Here is a 13243-nt window from a genome sequence, read left to right on the forward strand (position 1 = left end):
TATTGCTAAGAGAAAAGTCAAGGTGCTGACTAGTATATCTAACATGTTAACAACCATATCTTAAAATGTAGAGAATCAGATTTATACACAATAGAATATCACTGGAAGGGTCTAGAAGATAAAGATACTGGCACTCATTGTCTTTGGAGAAGGTAACTGAATCACAGAAAAGGGACTACTTTTTATTGTGTAATTATTTCCATTGTTCTAATTATTTTTTGTCATGTGCATGAATCACTTAAAAGTTTTTTAACATTGAGAAAAAAAATAATAGGGTGCTTGCTCAATCATTGTTTGTTGACCTGAACAATGATTGGAACACATGCATCATGTTATTCTAGAAGCTTGGAAAGAATACATCAGTTTTAAGTTGGGCTCTGTCACCCAGCAGCAGCACAGGGTTCCTCTGTATAAGGTCCTTCATCTTTCAGTCACAGTTTCATTCATGGGAAACTGGTGTGACAGTATCCGTTATGAATTTCTTTATGGTTCGGACTCACAAGGAATCAGACACATCAGATGAAAGTAGTGTAGCAGAGGGCTGAAACTCTTAGGTGGAATCAGCCCGAGAAACTGCGCCACTGCATATTTATTGAGTTCCAAAAGCCACAGCTCAGCAGATAAAGCTAGAAAGCTACAAAAGCCTGTTTTCCCATCTGTATCATCCCCAATCCTGCACATCTACTGTTTCCTTTATGAACAGGACACTAAAAGAATCAGAGTCTCCGAGCTTATCAATCATAAAGGACATCTGGTTCTTGGAGGCATTCCTTCAAGAATCCTGCATACTTGCATTCAAGTAACCAGGCCAGTCTCCTGTTATGGCTAATACACTCCAAGATCTCTTGTCTCCAAGTAACCCCTGCTCTGAAGTTAACTGCCTTTTATATTTGTGCAAGGTCATCTCCTATAAGTATCTACCCTACATCTCACAGGTTCGTGGGGGTTAGATAAGCTAGTATCCAATATGGCAAGTGTAGAAATATAAGAAATTGCTGCTGTTTATTGACAAGGCACTTCACCTAGTTCCACAGCCCTACTCTTTTGCACCTAGATATAAACATATCATTTTCCTATTAGATGGGAAAGTACTTGTTTGGGGAAATACTTGGGTGATTCTTTGAAGCAGAAGATAAACCCGAGGGTTCTGCTGAGACAGAGACTCAATCTTGTTCCTTTGAAGAAGGTGAACAGGAGAGAGGAGAGGATGAATCTGAACTTGGAAAAAATCAGGGTCTGAGCAATATGCATCTGCCCCTTGGCATCAAAACTCCAACATGGCAGAGGTGAAGAGAGTTTAGAGGAAGCCAGTAAAAGGTCTCAGTGCAGTATTTATAGCATCTCACAAGACAAAAGGGACAAGGAGAATGAGAGTGAGATGGAGAGAGAGAAGCACAAGGAAGTGAAGACCCAGGGCCTCTCGAGAATATCAAAGAATAGAAGGAACACAACAGGAGTATAAGAGCCTTGGACCATCAGCTAGAAGGGTTGAGATCCAGGCCAGGTTTGCCTGAGAGATCCAAGAGGCAGGGGCCACAGCTGACTTCGGGGTGACCTACTCTTCCCCCACATCGATGGTTAGCTGTTGAAGTACAGCACACCCTGATGTTAGATTGAGTTTAGAGAATGCAGCTGCAGTGAACTGACCATCCACAATCAGTAGGAACGTTTCTAGGTGAAGTGCAAATTGTCTCCCTGGATGCTTGACCCTTCCAAACCATAATGATAATGCTGCTGGGTTTATAACAACTCAGGGACTCGTGCCCTCCCCTCAGGAAGGCTCCCAGGCAGTAAGGACTGTATACTTCTGATTGTGACAAATGGCTAGTTTACCTGCTAATCAGTGCACAGTAGTAAGTATTTTGTCATATCCCCAGAGCAGAAAATACCACCCCTCTCACCTCAAAGAAATAATACCTACAGCTTCTATGTATTTCTGATAAGAGATGTAATTGGTTTGATTTTAATCCCATAAGCAGTAAATCAAATATCAAATTTAAGACAATAAACTAGAGAGCTTCCTCGAAGTAACTTAGCATTGATAAATTAGTAATGTATTATTAAATTATTCATATCTTTTTTTTCCCTTTCGAACTGTAATGATATACCATATACAGGACTGATAATTTACTTAGGCTGAGTCCATTCATTTAATTATGCTGCTAAACTTGGTAGGCCAATTGGTCATCATGAGAGTTTCCAGGCAAGCTAATCACAAATATATAGAACATGTCCCTTATTGTCCCCAGCGGCTAAGTGCTAAAATGCTATTTAGTGCTCAGAAGGTTAATGTCCTGCTTATGTAAATTGTCCAATTTAACATTCAGCAGCAGTATCATAAATTCTGGCTCCAGAATTTCATTAAACGTATGTTCAAACTAGTTGACCTTAAAGGTTAACAGGCACAAGTTGAACAGGACAATTATTTAACTCACTTCTTATCAAGAGACTGGCGCGCACTAGCCATTTAATAGCTCTGCATACTTCACAATTAGAATTCGTATAAGGTCCCTGATAAAACGGCAGGTCATGAATTTTCATAAGGATGTCAGATAATAACTATTTATCTGAACTTGTTTTTCTTTCTTATAAACTTAAACTTTGATCTTAACATTCAATTAGAAATGATTCCTCAGAGAAGGGCTAGGTGACTCAAGGAGCCCTGTGCATGCCTTCATTTGGGCAGGCACGAGGATTTAAAACATTGTATCTGCATTTTCAATAACAGAAATTAATGCGAAAGAGTCACACTCACCATGAAGTGCACACAGCTCAAATGAGGCAACTGGCCCAACGCTGTGTTGCAATATCGCTTATTGTTTTTGGACCTTAGACCAAAAGTTGGATTCTTTTTTATTTTTATTTTTATGTATTCATTTTAGAGAGGGGGGTGGCGAGGAGCAGGAAGTATCAACTCCCATATGTGCCTTGACCAGGCAAGCGTAGGGTTTTGAACCAGGGACCTCAGCGTTCCAGGTCGACACATTATCCACTGCGCCACCACAGGCCAGGTCGATTCTTTTCTGAAAAGACCTACAATGCCTATTAACCCACCAGAGAAAATACATTGTCCTTTTGCAGTCCTGTTATTATGGGTTTTACTAAAATATTATATAAAAAGACAGTTTATTCAAAGTATCCTTTTCCTCACCAGTCTCGTTTTCTCTTCTAGCTCTCAATGAGCATTGTGAAATACGGACGAAGGTGTGGGTGAGGGCCAAAGCCCTGAGTGGGCCGACATTCCCACACACTCCTCACAGTGGCAGGACCTGGCAATGGCTGTGAGGATCTATTAAAGTGGTACCACATCCCAGCAGTCTCAGCGGCCAGCAGCCCCTGCACACCTGGGAAGGCACAGGAAGCAGTCTGCAGGTTCAACTGTCCAGTCTGCACACTATTAGTAAGATAAATCAGCAACAAGAGAAAACAGGATTTTTATTAATAAATCACAAGCTACATTTCTGTTGGGAGTTGAAATAGGCCAAACTGTGTCAAAATTGCCTATAGGTATGTTGACTGGATGCATAATAAGTAGTCTTTAAAATCTGGTAATGTTTGTTAAAAGCAATGAAATGCAGTTATAGAAAAGATAGGTTAGATAGATGATAGAGAATAGATGGAAGATAGGTAAATAGGTAGATGATAGACTGACAGATAGATGATAGATATAGATAGATGATAAAGATAGACAGATAGATGATAGCTATACATAGATGATAAAGATAGATAGATAGATAGATAGATAGATAGATAGATAGATAGATAGATAGATAGATATTAGATAATGCCTATCTTTGGTCTAGTTCCGCATTCTGCATTCCTTATTCCCCTAGAGGTTACTGGATTGTTAGGAACTGTTTAAAGAAATAACATAAGGAAGAAATATCTCCCAGCATGAAAAAATGTGACAGTGTTTTATACCCTCTTGTGTTGCTCTTCATCCAAACTTCATCTTTTGAATATTGGCTTCAAATCCTGCCTGAAAAGGGACATAAATAAAGCAAAATGGCTAATGGACTAAAAACACTTATGATCGGGTTTTCATAAGTAAGGTTATTGATAGCTTCTCCTGCACATGGGCCCGTGCACAGTGCAATATCCATTTCTAAAATAAGATTTAGAGCCCTATTTGCAATAAAAAGGCTAGCGCATGCAAATAAAGGACTGGAAAGTGAGGCCAGCAGGTGGCGTTCCCCCGAAGAGGGACAAGAGCTCCTGGGACAGCAGAGCTGACGACGAGGAGAGGGGGGGGGGGGGTGGCACGCACAGAACACTCGTAGGTAGGTTTCAGATGTGGCTGTGCAGTTCACTGTGTTGTGGAATGAATGGCCATAAATGGCAGAGGGTTGGCACTTTGGAAAGAAATCCTCCTTTCTACTTAATGGCTTTAGTATTTGGGCTTGGCCATGTAAATAGGTTTGTAGGTTTATCTGTTAAAGCAGTAACGAGATTGTCATTCTGGAAATGTAACAACAGTACAGGTAAAAAGCCAATATGGGACTGTTTTCATGGGACCTGGTGCTAAGGTGACCAACTTTTTTACAATGAAAAGGAGCACAAAAATAAATTGAAGAAAACAATATTGTAAATAAAAGAAATATTTTATTTATTGCAACAATAATACACTATAATATGATAAATGCATAATAAAACATTTGTAATATTTTATATTGTAATTATGCTTACATACCTTTTAATAATTGTAAGAAAAAAGTGCTCATTTAGATACAAATAAGTCATATCACACGCAATGGATCGACTCTGCATGGATCGAATACGGACATTTGCAGTTAGTCTTCCAATATCAAAAAGGAGGACATGTAGGAAGACACTTTTCAAAGGAGGATGGAACTTACAAAAGAAGGACTGTCCTCCCCAAAGGAGGATGATTGGTCATCTTATCTGGTGCTGCCCATGCCAGTTTTTGTATGGCCTCTCTGGTTTTCTTTTCCCTCCTTAAGACCTCTATTTCAGCAAAGACATTTGAAGTAAAGCTTTTCCAGTGTCTAGACATTTATTTTGTGCTAAATATTTCATATAAATAACTCTCTCTTTAACAATACAATGAAGTTGCATTTTATCCACTTTTTGCTGTTTAGGTGGAGTTTGGGGTGCACATTTTTCTTCCAATGTTTGTTCCTATGATTCCCATGTCAAGCAGAAAAATTTTTCTTCAAATCCAAGACTTCATTATTTTAGATTTAAAAAAATCAGATTACACAGTAAACTGTAAGTGATGGCTTTCTTAAATTAAATCAATTAGAAGGAGCATATGACTTGTGTGATAGAGTGACTCATGTTACAGTTTCTAATACAGTAGTGTGGACAAGTCCTGCCAGGGGTGAAAATGACGGAGATGCAAAGACCTGACTCCGGGGACCAGGTTCAGTGATGCAGATCCACTTTATTCAGGAATTAAGCTTGCTTATATACATGGGTTCAGCCTATAGGGTGTCACAGCATATCCTTCATAGCTAATGGCTGAAAAGATCAGGGAGCTGCGTGGTTGGCACTAAGTCACTTCCTTATAGCGGGCGAGCTCCCTTCCTGGGTATGCCCAGGAGGCTTCTGAGAGCTGGAGTATTCTCACAGCAGTGCATCAGCCACAGCTGCTAGGAATGTGCTCTGCACTCCACCCACATCTCCACCTTCTCTTTTAATTCAGGCCAATTGGACTTGATGAATGACAGCTTGCTGTTGTAGTAGCTGCTGAATGCTACACATTATACGATGAAACCCTAGTAGACCTAAAACAACTATAATACCTATTATACTATATACTAATAGATTAGCTGGATTAAACAATGAGGCAAGCTTCTGTAATATTTGACTAGTTAGAAAATAGAATGGGGGTCTTAAATAGGGGATTCCTCCTAGGAGTCGGGACGTCATTTCCCTCCCATTGTGTTACAGAGACCTTCTAGGTGCTGTTAAACACAGTTCCATTTTGATTGTAAAAAATGGATGTAGGCCCATGCATGCCCCCTTCCCACAAAGGTCCCAGTGTCCAAACACAAAATAAATGGCTTGTCGCAAGCTGTGTACTGCATATGGTTGCATTCTATCTCTCAGCTTCCAAAACTGGATGGTTCACAGGTGTTGGGAGGCGTCATTAGTGGGGTCATCTTGAGACACCGGGAGTGGCCATACGTTCTTTCCTGGGATCAAAATTGGATGTGGGCTCTTTTCTGGAAAAACACAAGCATAACTTCTCCCTTGCATTAGAAGGGGGTGTGGTCCCTGCCACTGAGCTGTGGCTGGGTCCTTCCAGCGTACTAATGGCAATGGGGTCGGTTGGCTACAAAGGCCTCCCCAATGTTTATAAGCAGGTGTTACTCCTTCAAAATCAAAAGTTAAATAATTGAGAGTGAATATAGCACTGAGGAGCACTTCTCCAGGTGAGGCCTGGGGCATATCCCCCCTTTGTTTTTGAATTTGAAGCTTAATGTCTCTGTGTTGCCATTCTACAATGGCTTGTCCTTGGGGATTATAAGGAATGCCAAGGTGGTGTGTGATTTGCCATTGAGAACAAAAGGCTTTAAATTGGCTGCTGGTATAACAGGGCCCATTGTCAGTTTTAATTTCCCAAGGTACACCAAGGCAAAGCATGGCCTGTCGAAGGGCACGGATTGCATGTGTAGTTTTTCTCCTGCTAGGGCCATGGCCGAGATGGCTCCGGAGAAGGCGTCTACTGCTACATGTACATAGTGGAGTTTGCCAAATTGGGGGACATGAGTGACATCTATTTGCCACACAGCATTAGGCTGTAAGCCTTGAGGGTTGACACCATGTGGTTGTAGGGGGCCTAAGGGTAGTAAGGACCCACACTGTTTACATATGCAAACAAGGTGTTTGCAGGTTGCATGAGTGAGATGGGGAAAGAGAGATTTGAGAGAATGGGCAGACATATGAAACCGGGCATGAAGTTGTCTGGCTTGCTCAATAGGGGAGACTGTTAAAAGTAGACAATCAACTTGTGTGTTGCCTGCCACTAGGGGGCCAGGCAAGCCAGAATGGGAGCGAAGATGCTGAATATACCAAGGGTGTTGACGCTCCTCTAACAGTTCTTTAAGCTGGCTGAGAGCCCTATCTAGTAATGTCTGCTTGGGCCGGAAGGTAGAATGGGTAAGGCCTTTAACTGTTTGCACTGCATAAGCACTATCTGAAAAAATGTTAAGGGGGCCATGTTGCCAAAGATGTAGTGCATAGTAAATGGCTAGTAGTTCACCTACTTGTACAAATCCCTCATAACTAAATTTGTGGAATTTAGTGCCTTCCGTTTGTGCTTTGAACACTATCCACAATAGGACTGGCTGGCATCTGTAAACGCAAGCATGCTGTGCAGAAGAGGGGTAGATGCTGGATACAAATGAAGGGTGGGGGAGAGAGAGAGCGAGAGATACAGAAAAATAGACAAGGCCCTGGCCGGTTGGCTCAGCGGTAGAGCGTCGGCCTGGCGTGCGGGGGACCCGGGTTCGATTCCCGGCCAGGGCACATAGGAGAAGCGCCCATTTGCTTCTCCACCCCCCTCTTCCTCTCTGTCTCTCTCTTCCCCTCCCGCAGCTGAGGCTCCATTGGAGCAAAGATGGCCCGGGCGCTGGGGATGGCTCCTTGGCCTCTGCCCCAGGCGCTAGAGTGGCTCTGGTCGCAACAGAGCCGGAGGGGCAGAGCATCGTCCTCTGGTGGGCAGAGCGTCGCCCCTGGTGGGCGTGCCGGGTGGGTCCCAGTCGGGCGCATGCGGGAGTCTGTCTGTCTCTCCCCATTTCCAGCTTCAGAGAAAAAACAAAAACAAAAAACAAAAAACAGAAAACAAAAAAAACCAGAAAAATAGACAAGACAGGCAGAAAGAAAGAAAAAAGGCACATGGAGGCGTATAGGCTGGCCCATGGGTCTGCAGCTGGAACACATGTTGGAGAAAATGGCATCTGAGAAGCTGGGGTGGGGCACTGAACCCCGGCAGAGAATGCGGAAGTAGCGACTTCTGCTTTTTCCAGCGGCAAAGCTGATGGCGCAGTTAGCAATTCGGTTGGTTTCATTTCTGTGCGCTCAGCCGTGATTTTGTCAAACTCGGAGGCTAAACTACTTTCCTCCTCAGTGGAGGGGGATGAATAGGGAGGTAGGGCTCCTCAGAGAGAGGAGTAGCCTGTAGGACCTTAGGGACTGGCAGAGGGTCCCCAGCAAGAGCACTGGTCAAGCAGGCGTGTATTGCCAATAAGGCAGGAGTGAGGCTGAGAGGGAAGGCCTGTCCCTCATGTACCTCGGCCGAACGAACATGTAGGACAGCTCGGGCCCAAGTATCTGGGTCCCAGAGCGGCGCATCCCTAATCCAGGGATTGAGACCAGAGAGGATCTCCCAGTAAATACAGAAATCCTTTTCACAAACTTCAACTCACCTACTCTGCAATAGGGCGTGCAGGGCTCGAGCCTGCAGGGCTTGAGAGTGAGGGAGAAGGTTTCCCATTGCAGAGGGTCACTCACCCGTCCCTTGGATGCGGGTTAGGTCCCTGCCCGACATTGGGTGCCAGTTGTGGACAAGTCCTGCCGGGAATGAGGACAACGGAGACGCAAAGACCCGACTCCGGGACCAGGTTCAGTGATGCAGATCCACTTTATTCAGGAAGTAAGCTAGCTTATATACACAGGTTCAGCCTATAGGGTGTTACAGTGTGTCCTTCATAGTCAATGGCTGAAAAGATCAAGGAGCTGCGTGGTTGGTTGGCGCTAAGTCACTTCCTTATAGCGGGCGAGCTTCCTTCCTGGGTATGCCCAGGAGGCTTCTGGGAGCTGGAGTATTCTCACAACATTGCATCAGCCACAGCTGCTAGGAATGCACTCTGCACTCCACCCATACAGTAGGGTCCCCTCCTTTAATTCTGTCAAAAACGTGAAAACACCGGCATCCCAGCAACTGTCCCCCTTGGAACTGGGCATTAATATCAGAGATCTTCACTGCTGTCCTGCTGAAAGGCTTCTCAGGGAGCAAACCTGCTGGGCCACTAGGCCATGGTTAGGAATTATTAATTAGTATGACCTGACTTGCATTAAAAAAGAAAAATCATTCTATCCACTGAGTACATACAGGAAGACCAACCGGAAGTTGGGGGCGGAGGGCTTTGCGAAAAGTCCACTGGAGGGATAATGAAAGTATTGACCAAGATAGAGGCCTCAGCCTGACCAGGCAGTGGCGCAGTGGATAGAATGTTGGACTGGAATGTGGAGGACCCAGGTTCGAGACCCCAAGGTCACCAGCTTGAGCGCGGGCTCATCTGGTTGAGCAAAGCTCACCAGCTTGGACCCAAGGTCGCTGGCTCGAGCAAGGGGTTACTCGGTCTGCTGAAGGCTCACGGTCAAGGCACATATGAGAAAGCAATCAATGAACAACTAAGGTGTCGCAACGAAAAACTGATGATTGATGCTTCTCATCTCTTTCTGTTCCTGTCCGTCCCTCTCTATCTCTCTCTCTGACTCTCTCTGTAAAAAAAAAAAAAAAGAGAGAGAGAGAGAGAGAGAGAAAGAGGCCTCAGATTGGAGAGAAGCTGATAGATTCAAGAGGCATTGGGAAGTAAAATGCAAGTTGTGTTGCTAGTTCCGCTGTGTCTGTTTTTCTGACCATTTTTACCATCTCCCTGGCCCGGCTCAAGGCTGGGGCAAGGGCACAGTGAGCCTCCCACTCTTACCCAGCCTGTTCCGCTAGTTACACTCCTGTTTAGACCCAGGAGACGTCTTTGTTTCTTACTTACTGCTTATCCCTGTGAGTCCTAACTCAACCCTTTTTATTATTAAGGTTGACCCTGGAACTGTCCATGATCAGAAGGTCACTGTTTGCATTTCCTCTTGAGAATGACACTCCAGCTGCACCTGTTCCTTTCCATGACCTGCCTGTTTTTCCTGGGGACAGGATTCCTAGAAGCTTGTCAAAGCAGTTTCTTCCTTTCCCCGATTTCCGTTTGACAAGGAAAACCCGGGGAGGAACCCCAAGTTTAGAGGAAAAATATCATTGAGGACTCTACGGCAGCCTGAGCAGCAGCCAAGGTCAACAGAATGGTCTGGTGATTACACGGAAAAATCAACAGCCGTCAGAATGTATTTATTACCATATTTAGTGGATTGCAGTAATACTCTCATTATGACCACCCTCACGCAGTACAAGGCCTTTGTCATTAGCACAAGAAGGAACAGAAGGTCAATGTTTCCCTGCAACGTCTGTGCACTAATTAGAGAGACCCTCTATTGGGTGAGGGTGAACATAATTGGGCCATCACCGCATCTCACCACAAAATAAAAAAATATATACACTTTCATTCCTGTTGGTTTTCCTGGGAGTGAGACACAGATTACCAATGGACGTTTAACGTGTAACAAGACTATCACCATTGGGTTTTCTAAATGTGATATTCCGGCTTCTAGAACTCTATTAATGTTCCTCGTGTTGAAGAGCCTACCTGGAGAGGGGGCCATTTGGGACCTGACTCTGATCCAAAGCCATTCTAAACATCTAGTTGTATGAGCATGATTAGATGGCAAGCGCAGGGAATAACACTGACCCTGAAAACTCATTTCTTTGGTCAAGACACCATGGCTTCTTCAAAGGCAACAAGGTTCCAGCAACAATTTAATAAAACTCCTTCAAAAAAGATCCACAGCTATTGTACATGGGAACAGAGTCAGTGGGACCCATTTCTACCCAGAGCTATGTCTGGAATAGCCTCTCCAAATCTATCCTGAAGTCAGAGGGAGGACCATTTGCTCTGTGGAGACATATTTTGGAGGCAAAGCTACCCATCAAATTCTATTGCAAATCCCAAGCATTCTCTTCCTCCCTGTGCAGTGATGAGGCTCTAGTGCCATGTGTCTGAAGGTGTCAAAGCCAAATGTTGTCCAGTGTGTCTTAAGGAAATTAAATTTCATCTTGACTACTTTCATATAAACGAGTCCATTTGAAGTGACCAAGTGAGCAAACCTTGAAAGAAAATTAGAAAAGCAATGTGCTGTAGTTTACTTTGAAAGTATTTGTTATAATAATGGCCATGTTTTCATTTGTTGTGAAAATGGCTGCAATTAAGCATGATCACATACTTGACTATCTCTGTCTTTCTTATGGAAAGTTCTCTCTATCGATACCACAACAACTTCCCAAGGTAGTGGAGTCCAAGAAACTGGAAGGTCAATGTTTCAATAGGTTGAGTTCAACTATCACAATGAGAAGGAAGTGGCAGTCCCTTGTATACAATTTGGGATGCATTTTCTGCTCACAGAAATGAGAATCTGAAGGTCTGGAAGGATCAAGGCAGACCATGTTTCTGTTCTCATGATCGTTCAGAAATCCCAGGCCAGCCTGACCTGTGGTGGCGCAGTGGATAAAGCATCGACCTGGAAATGCTGAGGTCGCCGGTTCGAAACCCCGGGCTTGCCTGGTCAAGGCACATATGGGAGTTGATGCTTCCAGCTCCTCCCCCTTTCTCTCTCTCCCTCTCTCTCTCCTCTCTAAAAATTAATAAATAAAATAAAAAAAAAAACCTTTTAAAAAAAAAGAAATCCCAGGCCAACCTTGTCATTGCTGATGAATACTGCCTAAGAGACGGTCAACTACCCTCGCGAGGTGAGTTTTTAATGGAGAGGTTTTTATGCAAGGTGAAATATGCCTACTTGATGAGTGAGTCCCTGTCTCACTAATGCAGGCTCTGAGAACAGGAGTCCACAAGCAATTTGTTCAAATAAAATACAGCTTCTTCGTCTTGCCAGTAATTCACCTGCTCTGTTATTCAACACCAACCAGATGATGTAATCTGTCCCTTTCTTGTTTACAGGGATGTTTCCAAACAGGTAATCAAACATGGCTTCAGTCTGCTTAGGAATAATGAGGCCACTGACTGAGTCTTAATTATCCCACAAGCAGGAATCCGGGTCTAGAGGACAGTAAAGATAAACAGGAGAGCTTGCCTCTTTCTCAGGATGTTCCGAAGGATTCAGAGACATGTGTCCTTAAAATAAATATTTCTGAGTATATAAGACTCAGAAACAGACATCTGCACAGAAGGAGGCTTGAATGCTTGGACTTTGCAGGCAGTTTCACTTTTCCATTACAGAGACAAATTACATGGTCTGTGAAAAAATGGAATTCCAGTTACTTTGCTTTTTAATGAATTTCAAAGGTGTTAAGGAGACACACGAACAATTGTTACTAGTAATTTCTTCTATCCTAAGGGTCCATATCAAGACGAGACAAGCCCACTCACTGACAACTCAATTCTGTGAGTCCTCATTCCCTTAAAGGAAGGTTATCCACTTGGCTGTATTCACAGCCTTTCTACACAGCAATATGCCTCTCTGCTCCTGCAATTAATTCAATGGGATTTTGGTTGAAATAAATATTGATATATATCTTTAGAACACTTTATCTCTTTTTTTTCCTTGAAATCTCTCATTAAAATGACAAGTCAATGAAATGTTTGTGATTTCTTTTCCTCTGAGACTACAGTAGAGTTTAACATTAACGGCAACCTCTTCCTTTAGAGATTTATCCCACTAGTGTTCAGGGCCTTAGTGCTGCTCTTACACCTTTCGACCCTGATCCCTCATTCTCATACCTTTCCACATAGAAGTACTGGTATTCACTGTGATCTGAGATACAGTATCTCCTTTCCCTTCATTCTCTCTCTTCATAACTCCTCTCTGTGCAGAGAACCCAAGGACTATCATTTCACCAGAATCTCTTTCCAGAGCCTCTGTCACAGCACTTTTGCACCCAGACCTCGCCAGACAGTGGCACCCCTGCCCTGGATCCACTGTGCAGGGAACCCTCTTGTCCCTGATGTCGTATCTGTGCTCTGTCCACCAGGTTGGAGCTCTTCAATGTACTCACATCGGCCGAGCTGCGACAAAACAGCCAGGAAAAAAAATTCCACCTCACATCCTCCCATAACTAGACGGGTTTCAACAAGGCACCCTTCTTCCCTCATCCACCCCGCTCTTCAGAAAAGGCATGACCCTCCATGGAGCTCTCTCGGTCCTACTGGCCCGCAGGGACACAGGTGGGTGCTGGTACTATTTCCATCACAGCACCAAGGATAATTCAGTACCAGTCAGGGCCCATCTGGACCCAGAAACTGCTTACTAATTTTGACAGGAAAGTTGACTATGAAGAATTGTTGAATATAATAGAGGATTGGAGTAACAAGGCAGTGGTTAGTAAGAGGTTAATTCTAGAGAATATAATCCTAGCAAATAGAAGGAGCTAGGACTA

This window comes from Saccopteryx leptura, chromosome 1 (genome assembly GCF_036850995.1).
Source record: "Saccopteryx leptura isolate mSacLep1 chromosome 1, mSacLep1_pri_phased_curated, whole genome shotgun sequence".
In the NCBI taxonomy this organism is placed as follows: Eukaryota; Metazoa; Chordata; class Mammalia; order Chiroptera; family Emballonuridae; genus Saccopteryx; species Saccopteryx leptura.